Source organism: Crinia signifera, chromosome 12 (genome assembly GCF_055691185.1).
Source record: "Crinia signifera chromosome 12, ASM5569118v1, whole genome shotgun sequence".
NCBI lineage: Eukaryota > Metazoa > Chordata > Amphibia > Anura > Myobatrachidae > Crinia > Crinia signifera.
The window spans coordinates 71,948,951-71,961,296 of record NC_139228.1 but is presented as its reverse complement, the minus strand read 5'-3'; the positions used below and the strand labels follow the sequence as shown (position 1 = coordinate 71,961,296).

General features: G+C 50.0%; 1 protein-coding gene across 2 annotated transcripts in view; it reads right to left on the bottom strand.

Moving 5' to 3' along the window:
• The window catches only part of BTBD7 (BTB domain containing 7), a 40,236-nt gene extending 28,209 nt beyond the window's left edge, over positions 1 to 12,027 (bottom strand). The window contains exon 1 of one of the 2 annotated variants that reach the window (XM_083166972.1): positions 11,837 to 12,027. The gene's annotated coding sequence lies outside the window, so the exon portion shown is untranslated. The remainder of the gene's footprint in view (positions 1 to 11,836) is intronic. The other variant, XM_083166971.1, reaches the window with a different exon arrangement.
• Between the last annotated feature and the right edge of the window lie 319 nt (positions 12,028 to 12,346).

The window sequence follows — 12,346 nt, the reverse complement described above, 5'->3', positions numbered from 1 at the left end:
TCTGCCAAGATGGTCCGGAATGCAAGGGAGCTGGAATTGAGGGCCGAAGCTGAGGCCGAAGTTGTAGCGGACTTATCGAGTTTGGGGTCCAGGACCATATTAAAATCTCCCATCAGGAGAAGGGAGCCCTTACGTACTTTCTGAATTTCTGAGCATAATTTACGTAGGAATGGTATTTGATTTGAATTGGGGGCGTATAGTGAAACTAGAGTAACTGGTTTATTTTCCAGGGCTCCTGTCAGAATGAGATACCGACCATTCTTATCTGCTACTTGGGTATGTAGAGTAAAGGAGAGAGGGCTTTTAAACAATATGGCTACTCCATTTCTCTTGAAGGGGCCATTGGCAAAGTATCCATTAGTATAATGACGGTCCTTAAGGGCCGGGGGACGGAGGGCTGAGAAATGGGTCTCTTGAAGTGCTACAATATCGGCTTTTTGTTTGGCAAAGTATCCTAGAGCTAATCTGCGTTTGTTGGGGGAATTCAGCCCCTTAACATTGAGGGAGAGTACTTCAATCATGATAATCTTTAAACGGTACTATAGAAGTACTGCGGCTCCCAAACCCTACTGGCAAAAGTTTTGTGGAAATTAGAGGGATATAGCCCTTTGTGGCAATGTAAGTGACCTGGGGGAAGGAGAGAGGGAGGTGTGCAGGGAGGGGAGAGGGGGGGGGAGACAAAAACCAAGACATCCCAGTATATCGGGATGGAATGACTACTGCAAGGTAAAGGGGAACGTGCAGTAGTTCACTGGAAGGGGCAAACATGTGGCCTAGCGCCACCACCCAAATAAGTAACAGTATGACACATATTTAAGTAACAATAGCAAACCTAAAGGATCGTATAGCGAGTTAGACACATTTTAGATATAATAGAAAATAAGAACAAAAGGAAACAAAAAAGAAAAAAGAAAAAATTAAGTAATACACTCAAGTTGCAACTCTGTGAGCTAGAGGGCTCAGAGATAGAAGCAGGCAACATAGAATTAAACTTACAGTTATAAACAGACCATTATCACAGGAGTAGGATAGAGTCCCAGTGGACTCAATGGCCGGCTGGGCTGTTAATGAAAGTACCTCCAAGAGAGGGAGTCCATATCAGGTAACGGCCCATTCAGCTTGGACTGGAGGCTGTTTCTTCTTTCCTGGAGGCAGGGTGACCGAGACGTCCCAATCCATTAGTAGCTTGACGCCTGCGTCCAGTGAGGTGATTGTGTATGAGGTGTTATCATAGGAGATAATAAGCTTCACAGGGAATCCCCATCTATAGGGGATCTCCTGAGAGCGTAAAGCCGTGGTAATGGGAGCCAAGGCTCTTCTTTTAGCTAGAGTGAGAGCGGAAAAATCTGGAAAGAGCTGAAGACCGCCAAGGCCATCAGAGGCCGCTGCTTCTCGTGCTGCCTTTAAGATTCGCTCTTTTGTTGTGAAAAAATGCACCCTTAAGAGGGTATCCTTCGGCAGTGATGAGGCGACAGATCGTGGTCTGGGGAGTCGGTGAATCCTATCGATGAGGAGATCTCTCTGGTCTAGGTCAGGTAGGAGTTTGCGGAATAAGGTTATGGCGTATCCTTCCAGTTCGCTGTTCGCCACTGAGTCTGGGATGCCCCGGATCTTAATATTATTCCTCCTGGAGCGATCCTCCATATCCGCTATCTTATCTTTGAATGCTTCAAGGTCGGCTTGTTGTTGGTCATGGGCCGTTATAAGATCGTTATGGGAGGAGACCAGTTCCTCTAGTTTCTTTTCCAAGTGGTCAGTGCGTTCTCCGATGGCGTTGACGTCCGCCTTCACCTCGCAAATTTTGGCAGAGAGGTCTTGTGTTATTTCTGATTTAAATGCACTGAGAGCTTGATACAGGATTTTCACAGTGAGGGGGGCCTCAGAGTCAGGGTCAAAGCCCGGCGCTGAGGTGGTGGATTGCGAGGTGGGAATCGCAGAGGTCGGGGTTGTTACGCCTGCGTTAAAAGAGGGAGAGGCAGATTTCTGGGTAGGAAAGGTCACCTTCGGGGGGAGGATGCTCTTAGCTTTTTTACCAGGCATGTTGATATATCACAGGACTCAGAGATGAAATAGTTCGATGTAGCTGAGCAACTTGAGAGATTGTGGAGAGGTTTAGGTAAGCATTAACGCTTTGGGTGGTGGGTTGCAGAGTGCAAGTTACATTAGGGCAGCTCTATCCAAAGGAGCAATGATGTGGCCCATGAGGTTGGGTACCCGCAGTGCCCTAAAGGGCGTGCCGCTAGGCCTTGTGTGGCAACAAAATATGGGATTGGTCTATACTGCACTCAATATATGGGGATGTACAATATTCCTCCAAAGTGATGGGTCAGTGTCCTGCAGAGGAGTCACTGCCCTCCTGGGTCAGGGTTGCAGCACCCGACCTTCCTGGGTGCAGTGCTTTTGTTATATTTGCAGGCACCCGAACAGCATGGGCCCCTGAGAGTGGGCAGGGGTTGACAGGAGGGGACAGCAGCAGCCACACAGATTAACCAGGGGGGTTCTCACCTCCCAGCTCCGAGGCCTCTGTGTCTGTAATGGTATAGGCAGGGCACCTCAGAAAGGGAGGGGGGAGTTCTCAACCCCAGGACTCTATATTCAGGGGGTCCCTGTGGCCAGCAGGTGTATTAGTTGCCCCCAGTGCTGCCAGTGGTGCCCCTGTGAGGGAATCTGAGCCCAGTAGGGAGAATGCAGGAGGAGGGGGCCCGGCCTCAGGCAGGCCACGGGATCCGGCACACAGTAGGAGCCGCTGAGAGCAGGGAGCGGAGGGAGGGTGAGACTCACCGCTAATGGAGGCCGCCGAGCGGGATGTATGGATGAGCTGCAGCGATCGGGGCACGCTGCGGCAGAGTGGAGCTGTTCCGTGACGTGACGCGCGTCCGTACTCCAGGTCCCGGCTCCAGCTACCCGGCTAGGCCGCAATCCGCAGACGCCGTGAGAACGGCGCCCCGACTCCGCGACACCAACAGCCGGCACCGGAGGATGGAGGGATCACCAGGGGACAGGTATGCGGCTCCCCAGAGTGCAGATGCCGCTGCGTGGGGTGATCTTAAGTTGAAGGGTCCGGAGCGCTGTAAAAAGGCTGCTAGGCTCTATGGCTGCCAGGCCACGCCCCAACAGTACATTTTATAGCTCTGCTCACTGTCGTCATATTAATAGTTTTTAGTGGTTACAAAATACACTTAAGTAATAACAGACACGGAACTATGCAAGAAAGATTTCCAGAGTCACAAAGCTAAAAACTGGAACCCAAACTGAAGTACAATGGTTCTGCGGACAAAACATAACACTCAACCTGTATGACTAAATTACACAAGTCCTGTACACAGAATAGGCTGTAAACCTGGTAACAGATACCAGTAGTGAAGCCGGAGCCAATACCTAGCAGCAATAAGGTCTTAAATCTGCCAATGTGAGCTTACGTACCAAGCCGTGCAACTGGAACAGGGGGAAAAAAAGCAAGAGCGGAGGATTTCCAAGAAATGCGCATTTCTGTTTTAAGATGGGTTTTTCGGGAAGAGCAGCTTTACCCACACGCAGCCTATAATTAGTAAACTTGTAACCTTTTAACAAGCTCAGTCCAGCTGAACGCTGCACCTAAGACACCTACATTACATAAAACACTAGTCATCAGATTTACTTGAGACGGCCAACACAATGAGAACATGTATAATTATCTCCAGAAAACCAAAAACTTAAAAAAAAAAAAAAAAAAAGTTGACTGAAAGCACATTTTGAAAATTGGTTCATGGAAAAATACTGTTATAACCCATAGCAACCAGGTTTGGCCATTAAAGGACGCTGGTCATTGTGGTGAGCTTCCCTATGAATTTTTTCATATTTGATTTGCTATGTAGTAAAATAATGTGTCTAGCAAGCCAGAGATACAACTCACAACGTTTTTCGGTAGTGCCATGGTCTGAATGTTCTGGGGTTATTCTGGTGGGAACGGACTAGAATAAACCCCATATATAGTAAGCTCCACTGGGGCAGGGAATGTTCAAATATACCCCTTTTCCACTAGCAACCTGGGTCGGACCCGGTAAATTGTACCCGGTTCGAACCCGGGTTGGATACACATTTCCACTACAGTGCTACCCGGTAAATTGCCTGATCATCCCCTTTTACACTTAACCCGGGTAAGGCATTTTTTTCCCTATAGATTACATAAGGAAAAAGCCTTTTTAAAGGGCTTTACCATGGGAGGTCACAAAATAGGGCCACCATTACCATTACTCTGCCCTAATAAACAGCAGCTCCTTCACTTCAGCATCAGACCAATTGCTGGCAGCCATAATGATGTTGTGCTGCGGGATGATTAGCAGTGTCCGCTGGGGCAGCCTGTGGTGCTGGCGGCAGAGAGGAAGGTGGCTGCTGGAGCAGCCTCTGATACAGCAGGGGAAAGTCAGCAGGACAGACATGCACCACATGTGCACACAACGCTGTCCTCCATGCTATGTGCGCAGTCTGCGGGGCTCTGAGTGATGACATCACTCACCAGCGCCCCAGCAGCACCAATCAGTGAAGATTTTAACATGCTCAGTCAAATAACCCGGTTAGGGAGCGTTTCCACTACCCTTGAATCCGGGTGCTACCCTGATCATGACCTATTTGACAGGGAGCATTTCCACTAGCAGAAAAACCCGGGTAGAAGCGCGTCCCCGCGGAGATTACCGGTTATTTCTTCTAGTGGAAAAGGGGTAATAGTCTCTGTACAGCGCTATGGAATAGGTGTGCGCTATATAAATAACTGGTAATATTAATAAACAATTGGCACCTACAAGTAACCGATTTAGACAGGGGCAAAAAGCAAGGCAGCAAGCATACTGAGAGGGGGATATGGTCATTAGGTTGTCATGCATTGATCCTGTTCATTCTAGCACCCGCTATATTTGAAAACCCATGCAGTTCCTTTTCCCTGCCTGGGGTGTCGATGTCTGCTGTAGCACAGTATGGTCTGTATATCAGCACTGATAAGCAAACCAGACCTGTGCTAGAAACACCACAGCAGACAGCGACACCCCAGGCAGGGAAGAGGAACTACATGGGTTTTCAAATATGGCGGGTGCTAGAATGAACACTACAGTGAGTCGACCACTGAAGGTAGACACATGAAACAGGTCAACATGGGTAAGGTCGACACAAGCATTGGGTTGACAGCCAAAAACGAGTCTTTCACTTTTTTTTTTTTTAGATGGAAGACGATATTTCGCACCCTACCATCCACTACGGCGTGTTAGGAGAATAAAATAGTGTGCTAAGCGCAGCAAGGCACCGAGCTCGAAGCATGGTGAGCGCGGCGGGCCATGTGAAGGGACGCGGTACACTCAGACGGTGACCATGTCAACATTCGGAACAATTTTTTTTTTTTAACTCATGTCGACCTTTTCACTGCCAACCTTCTCATTGTCGACCTGCTTGTGTCGACCTTCCGACGTTACCCATGTCGACTAATTTCAGCTGTCGACCCAATGACCCATACCCCCTAAGAGATAAATAAAAAAAAACAACCGCCCTTTATGGGAAAAAAAAAAAAAAAGGGACAGAAACCCAGATTTCCCCATTCTGTTTGCATTAGCCAGTCTTTAGCGGTGACATTATTATGTCACAACTAACAGCGGAGAAGCCAAACTTCATTAGCCAAGCTGAATAAAAGAACTGTCAAACTCCAGCGCACTATTAGGCCTTTTATTTTCCAAACTCAATTAGCTCGCTGAAAGTCTGCTTCATGTCTGGGAGGCCCGATGTGCATTTGCATTTTACAGAGTACAAAGTGAGACGACATGTACAGACCAGCACGGATCTAATGGGGCCCTCAGACAGTAAATGCCAGGGTCTGATGAAAGGATGCAGGTCCTGGCCCATGTGCGGCTCGAACGCCACACGCGGGGAGAGGATAAGATTAGAAGCAGCGGCAGGGCCCATGCTTAGTAAGTAGGCTAAAGTGTGCAGGTCAGTCAGAAGCACTGAAGAGAAAAAGAGATAGAGATATATCTCTATTTTATATATATATATAAAAAAAATCATAAAAAAAAAAAAAAAAAAAAAAAAAAATCGGTGTGTATGTGTTCCCTATGGACTCCAAAACGGCGTGACCGATTTTGATGAAATTTTCAGGCAATCTTCAGATTAGCCCAGCGGGTGATCCTTTGAAGTTTGGTAGCGATCGGATCAACAGAATTTTTTTTTTTGGGCAATTAATTGATCGCGCCACGAATGAGATTTCGCTCCCTCCGAACTTCTGTCAAATGCAACTGAGATTCTTCCTCGGGATATGGTTGTATGGGATAGTTTCAGAAATCAAGTCAATCTAAGGCAATGTTAACTTTAGGAAGGAGTTCACAGCTCTATTTAACTGTCCGCCTCACATCTGGGATGTAAGTCTGGAGATGCCGTTATTGCAGTGCCTAAATGGGTTTAGTTGAAGTGCATTTTCCAGTTTTAAGTGTCGGGGGTGACGCTGTTAGTGCACACGGTAACCACACAACCAGTATCGCGGCCCTTGTCAAGTCAGATTTCTACTCACATCTCATGAAATACTCTAGTGGTGGGTTTATAGCACTGACAATTGAATTGCTTTGGGCATTCGTCCCCAGAGATAAACATCCCATTTATTACACCCCCCCCACTTTGTTAAAGCATCAATTCCATTCAGGTGTTCGTTCCCCCAAACCGCCAATTAAAGTTTTGTTGAGGTGGAAAAAAGTCCATCATTGACATTCATAATTTTGGGAGAACTGCAGCAGAATGACCGTGGCAAAATGCAAATTTAAAATGCTTTTTACAGAATTGTAATGGTCTTGGGAGGCGGTGGAAGTATTAACATGTATGGCTGCCATTCTCATACACAAAGTAGGCCATGTAAAGAGATACATAGGGGATTTTGCAGTGCAGAGCTCAGAGAATCGACACAAAGTCACTCTGCTCATATAATCAAGTGCCATGTGACTGTTTGCCATTGTACTCACATGACAGCCTTAAAAGCAAGCCAAGTAAACAGTCATATACAAAGCTACTTACAGCCTGCAACAGTGATTTAGGCTAAAAAAAAAAAAAAAAACATTTTGGGCTTGCGGCTTTAATTGGCAAACAGATGATGCGGTACGAATTTTTACCACAATTTATGCAGATTTCCAATTAATCAATCTGCTTAATTTCATATGCTTTCTCCCTATCTTCACATAATAAATGATGTTAAGATAGGATGCCAGGCGCCACCTGCGACCTTATAATTTTCACAGACCTTACTTATCCCAACCTTAACAAAAATCTGCAATCTTTTTCTTGCTACTTGTACTTTTCATTCTCTGTTCAAACATGCAATGAGTACTCCCATTCTGAAAAAAATAAAATCTGAACCTAAAGGGCTATTTCACACGCTCCGGCTCCTGCTGGGCGGCGAAACCCTGCACGGCCAAGAAGCCGCGCCGCACTGAGAGGTTACAATGGAGGGGATGGCCACAGCCCGGCAGCCGTCCCTTCCAGTGGTGGGATCCGGCTACAACCGGGCGGCTGGGCCATGGCCGTTCTGTGTGAATTATTAACTACTGTGTGCGGCTCCCATACACTGGCCTGAGTTGTGCCAAGGACAAGTGGGACCCATATTCCCCTGAGCTCCCCGGAAGCGCTCACTTATGATTTGGCACTTGATGTGCCATTTTTACATGCGATTTATTGCATGTAAATGGTTCAGAGGAGCTGCGGGGGGGGGTTCTCCTGATGAAGAATGGGTTCTTCTGGTGAGCAATGCCCAATATTTTGTAGCCCATCTACCCCTATAGCGTTCACTCTAGGATTTTATTAGGGCAGGGTGCTGGCCACAGGGAAGGGCACTTTTTATATTAGAAATTGACATTAGAAACAAAAAAATATATTAAAAAATTGCACACTGCACTAGGATTACACCCATTAAACATGGTCATACTCAGCTATACCCATTACATAGTCTGTCGTAATGACAATTACACATTATACCACACAGCGTAATACCCATTAAACCATGATGACACACACCAAAAGATCTCAGCGGCATGTCAGCGCAGTGGGGGGCAGCATAAGGGGCGCAATGCCACACAAAAAGGGCAAGGTGCATTTTGAGGTTTTAAAAATTGGCAGGGTGCGTCACTCTGCAAAAAAGCTTAGAGGGAACAGTATAGGATATACAGTATTGGAGCACATGCTAACTTCTTTGTTGCCTTATAGGTGTATTTGAGGTCATTGTAAAATAGAATAAAACATTTTTATTTTTTACAAATCTGGCTATATATCTTCAGTAGGTAGGATCGCCAAGGTTTTGATCAGATAAATTAATTCAACATAATGGACGGTCCCAGAAGGGCACATCGCAACCGGCAGAGTCAAATGTCTTCCTTCGTACCCTATAGATACTATTAGAGAGACACATTAAATAAAACTTTCTTACCGTCCATTGCTATAAGCAGCTTTTTTTTCCCTACAATGCTTTACAGTTTGGACAGTCATTGTGTAATGACACTATATTGTTGTGGCTACAGCCTTTAAGTGGGAGACCAGCCCAAAATAAATCAAAAACAGGAAACGGATGAGTAAACACACAGTAGGTACCCATGATGGTGTGTTCTGGCCTCTATTGCAGCTGATCTCCAGGATAATGTCCATAAAATAATGTGTGAAAAAACAAGCTCATTGTATTTTTACTGTTATGGGGGAGATTCAATCAATCGGTGCCTAAATTTCACGACAGAGGAAAGTGAGTTCAAGTATTGCACCCTGACAGTTTTTAAAACCTCAAAATGCACCCTGCACTTTTTGTGTGTGGCACTGTGCACCTTTTTTTTTGTAAAGTTGTTTTATTCAAGGCAGAACATTACAAATAGACCGCACAATAAGGTAATCATATAGCAAGTCTAACCAAATACAATTAAACAAGGGAAATATCAATACCAACATCATAAAAATAATTTTAATTATTTGGCACTGTGCGCCCTTATGCTGTGCCAAACCGCGCTGACATGCCACTGAGAATGTGCCATCATGTGTAAGGGGCATTACGGCGTGTGGTATAATGAGTAGGAGACATTACGGTGTGTGGAATAACATATAAGATGCATTAGAGTGTGTGGTATAATTGTCATTACAACAGAATATGTATGGGCACAGCAGAGTATGACCATGTTTAATGGGCGTAATCCTAGTGGTGTACAATTTTTAATATACGGATTATATGTGTTCTGCTATGGAAAGTCATCCTCCCTTGGGAAAATCACTAAAACGGGCAAAAAATGCTCTGTGTGTATCAGCCCAACGATATTCCCCATCATCATTATCAATACACTTTGGGAAAAAACGTCCCGTGTGTATGGACCTTCAGTGTGTAAGCATGAGCGTTCAGGAGATAAAATGGTCAAAATAAGTCCTTAAACGCTCAGCTTTGATGATCTTAATGCCCATACACAGCAGGCAATTTTGAGCTAAAACCTGCTCAGCTTTGTCATTGGAGCCGGTTTCTGCTCAAAAGCCGCCTAGTGTGTATGGGTAGACAATGATCGGTGATCAATGATGCAGCATCGCTGGTGCTAAATGTGAGTGTTATGGCTAATATACCCCTTTTACACCAAAACACCAGGTCGCACCCGGCTTTTTTAGACCCAGGTTCAAGCCAGGTGCGACCCGGCGTTTAGTGCAATTTACACCGGGCGGACAGCCCGGCCCGCACCCCCGCCTCCCCTCCCGGTGCTTGGAGATGACAGGATGAGGTCATCTCCAAGCGCCAATCACCGCCGCCCCGGAACGCTGCTGGGGGCAGCCCAGCACTAAGGTAAGCTGCTGGGCTGCCCCCAGTCACCGCGCGCACCCCCCCGCCGTCGCACAGGAGGTGAATGGATGCCGCACACAGGCATCCGTTCACCTCCCTCCCCCGCCGCTGCTGTCTGCAGGGTATAGCAGACAGCAGCGCCGGCTGTCAGTGTCAGGCTGACAACCCGTCCAACCTGCGGACGCTGCGGTCCGCAGGTTGGACGTTCCCCATTCATGTAAATGGGAGCCGGGTCATCCGACCCGGCGTTCCCATTTACACCGCCCTCTACCCAGGTCCTAGCCGTGTTCTACCCAGGTCAGGACCTGGGTAGAAGTCCCGTGTAAAGGGACACGGCGTTAGGGATTTACACCGCCGAAGATCCGGGTCTGACCCGCCGCTGACCCGGATTTTTCGGCGGTGTAAAAGGGGTATTAGATGCTTTAGCTGTTACTAAAATGTATTTACTGTACACACAACAGATTCATATCAGACCGTTTCATTTTAGGGCTCATTCACATCTATCCTCTTATTACACTACACCACTGTGCACCCCATTGTAACTGTTACCATGCAGCAACGCATGAGACTAATGCTGAGTGCACAATGGCCGATATTACTGATGTTCAATTGAACTTCTGATAACTATAGATGGGCCAATGTGTACCAGCAATTTGCCTGAACGAGGGTAGTATGGCGTGGGTGGGGTACCATAGTGGGGGATGCTGCGTGATGGGGTGCAGCATAGCCTGGGGATGCCATATACGAGGGAAGCCAGAGTGGGCAGCATAGCCAGGGTATGCCGGGCAACAGAGTGGGGGGGGAAGCCGGGCTGCAGAGCAGAGGAATATGGGGGGCAGCAGAGATGAGTAATATGGGGGGCAGCAGAGCGGGGGGGGTCGGGTGATAGGGGGGCAGCAGAGCGGGGGATAGCAGGCACTGGGGGGCAGCAGAGCGGGTGGTGCCGGGGGGGGGGGGCAGCTGAGCGGGGGATGCCGGGGGGGCAGCAGAGCGGGGGATGCCGGGGGGGCAGCAGAGCGGGGGATGCCGGGGGGGCAGCAGAGCGGGGGATGCCGGGGGGGCAGCAGAGCGGGGGATGCCGGGGGACAGCAGAGCGGGGGATGCCGGGGGTGACGGGGGGCAGCAGAGCGGGGGATGCCGGGTGACGGGGGGCAGCAGAGCGGGGGATGCCCGGTGACAGCAGAGCGGGGGCAGCAGAGCGGGGGGTGACGGGGGGCAGCAGAGCGGGGGGTGACGGGGGGCAGCAGAGCGGGGGATGCCGGGTGACGGGGGGCAGCAGAGCGGGGGATGCCGGGTGACGGGGGGCAGCAGAGCGGGGGATGCCGGGTGACGGGGGGCAGCAGAGCGGGGGATGCCGGGTGACGGGGGGCAGCAGAGCGGGGGGTGAGGGGGGGCAGCAGAGCGGGGGGTGAGGGGGGGCAGCAGAGCGGGGGGTGACGGGGGGCAGCAGAGCGGGGGATGACGGGTGACGGGGGGCAGCAGAGCGGGGGGTGACGGGGGGCAGCAGAGCGGGGGGGGGGCGGGGGGGGACGGGGGGCAGCAGAGCGGGGGGTGACGGGGGGCAGCAGAGCGGGGGATGCCGGGGGGCAGCAGAGCGGGGGATGCCGGGGGGCAGCAGAGCGGGGGATGCCGGGTGACAGCAGAGTGGGGGATGCCGGGTGACGGGGGGCAGCAGAGTGGGGGATGCCGGGTGACGGGGGGCAGCAGAGTGGGGGATGCCGGGTGACGGGGAGCAGCAGAGTGGGGGATGCCGGGTGACGGGGGGCAGCAGAGCGGGGGATTCCAGGTGACGGGGGGGGGGGCACCAGATCGGGGGATGCCGGGTAATGGTGGGGGGGGCGGGCAGCAGAGTGGGGGATGGCAGGTACTGGGTGACAGGGGCTGGGACCGGGAGTATAACATCAGGGGGTGCTTGGAGAAGACAGGTGACCACTTAGGAGTAACCACGGTAAGTGCCAGGGCTGCCCCTACTCCTGATGCACCCCACATAGGAAAACTCCATAGGCAAAGGGCCTATCACCCTGTGGGCCACCATTTTCATCCTACCAAGGTGGCACTCACTTCCAGACGGGTCACCACGTCCGCTCTCCTCCAGCCGCTCCCGTCTGCTCCACCGCCGCCATGCTCCCGGTGATGGGCGGCCCTGTACTTCCCCCCTCCGCTCAGTTCCCCGTCGCCGCCATCTTGTCTCTTCCCCCTCCCTCAGCATACGTCACCGGGCAGGGGGACACGTGACACGGCGTGACGTCAGCGGCGGATTCCGCCCGCTCTGGGAACCTCCCTCCACTCTGTCAGTCATTGCCATTTATTTTGCATTGCCAGCTGCAGCAGCGCTGCTTGTGCTCTCCCAGGGTGAGCACTGATGTGTGTAGCCCTGAGCCTGCGGCCCTGGCTGGCAGCACACAGACCCTGCTCCAGGATATCTATATAATAATAAGTTACAGGAGAACTTGTATATATCATAAGGATTGCTGCTGCTGCTGTACATTGTAATGATGCATCGCTTGTGCTGCCCTGTATCATTTATAGTTACTCAGAACCAGGGGCGTAACTAGA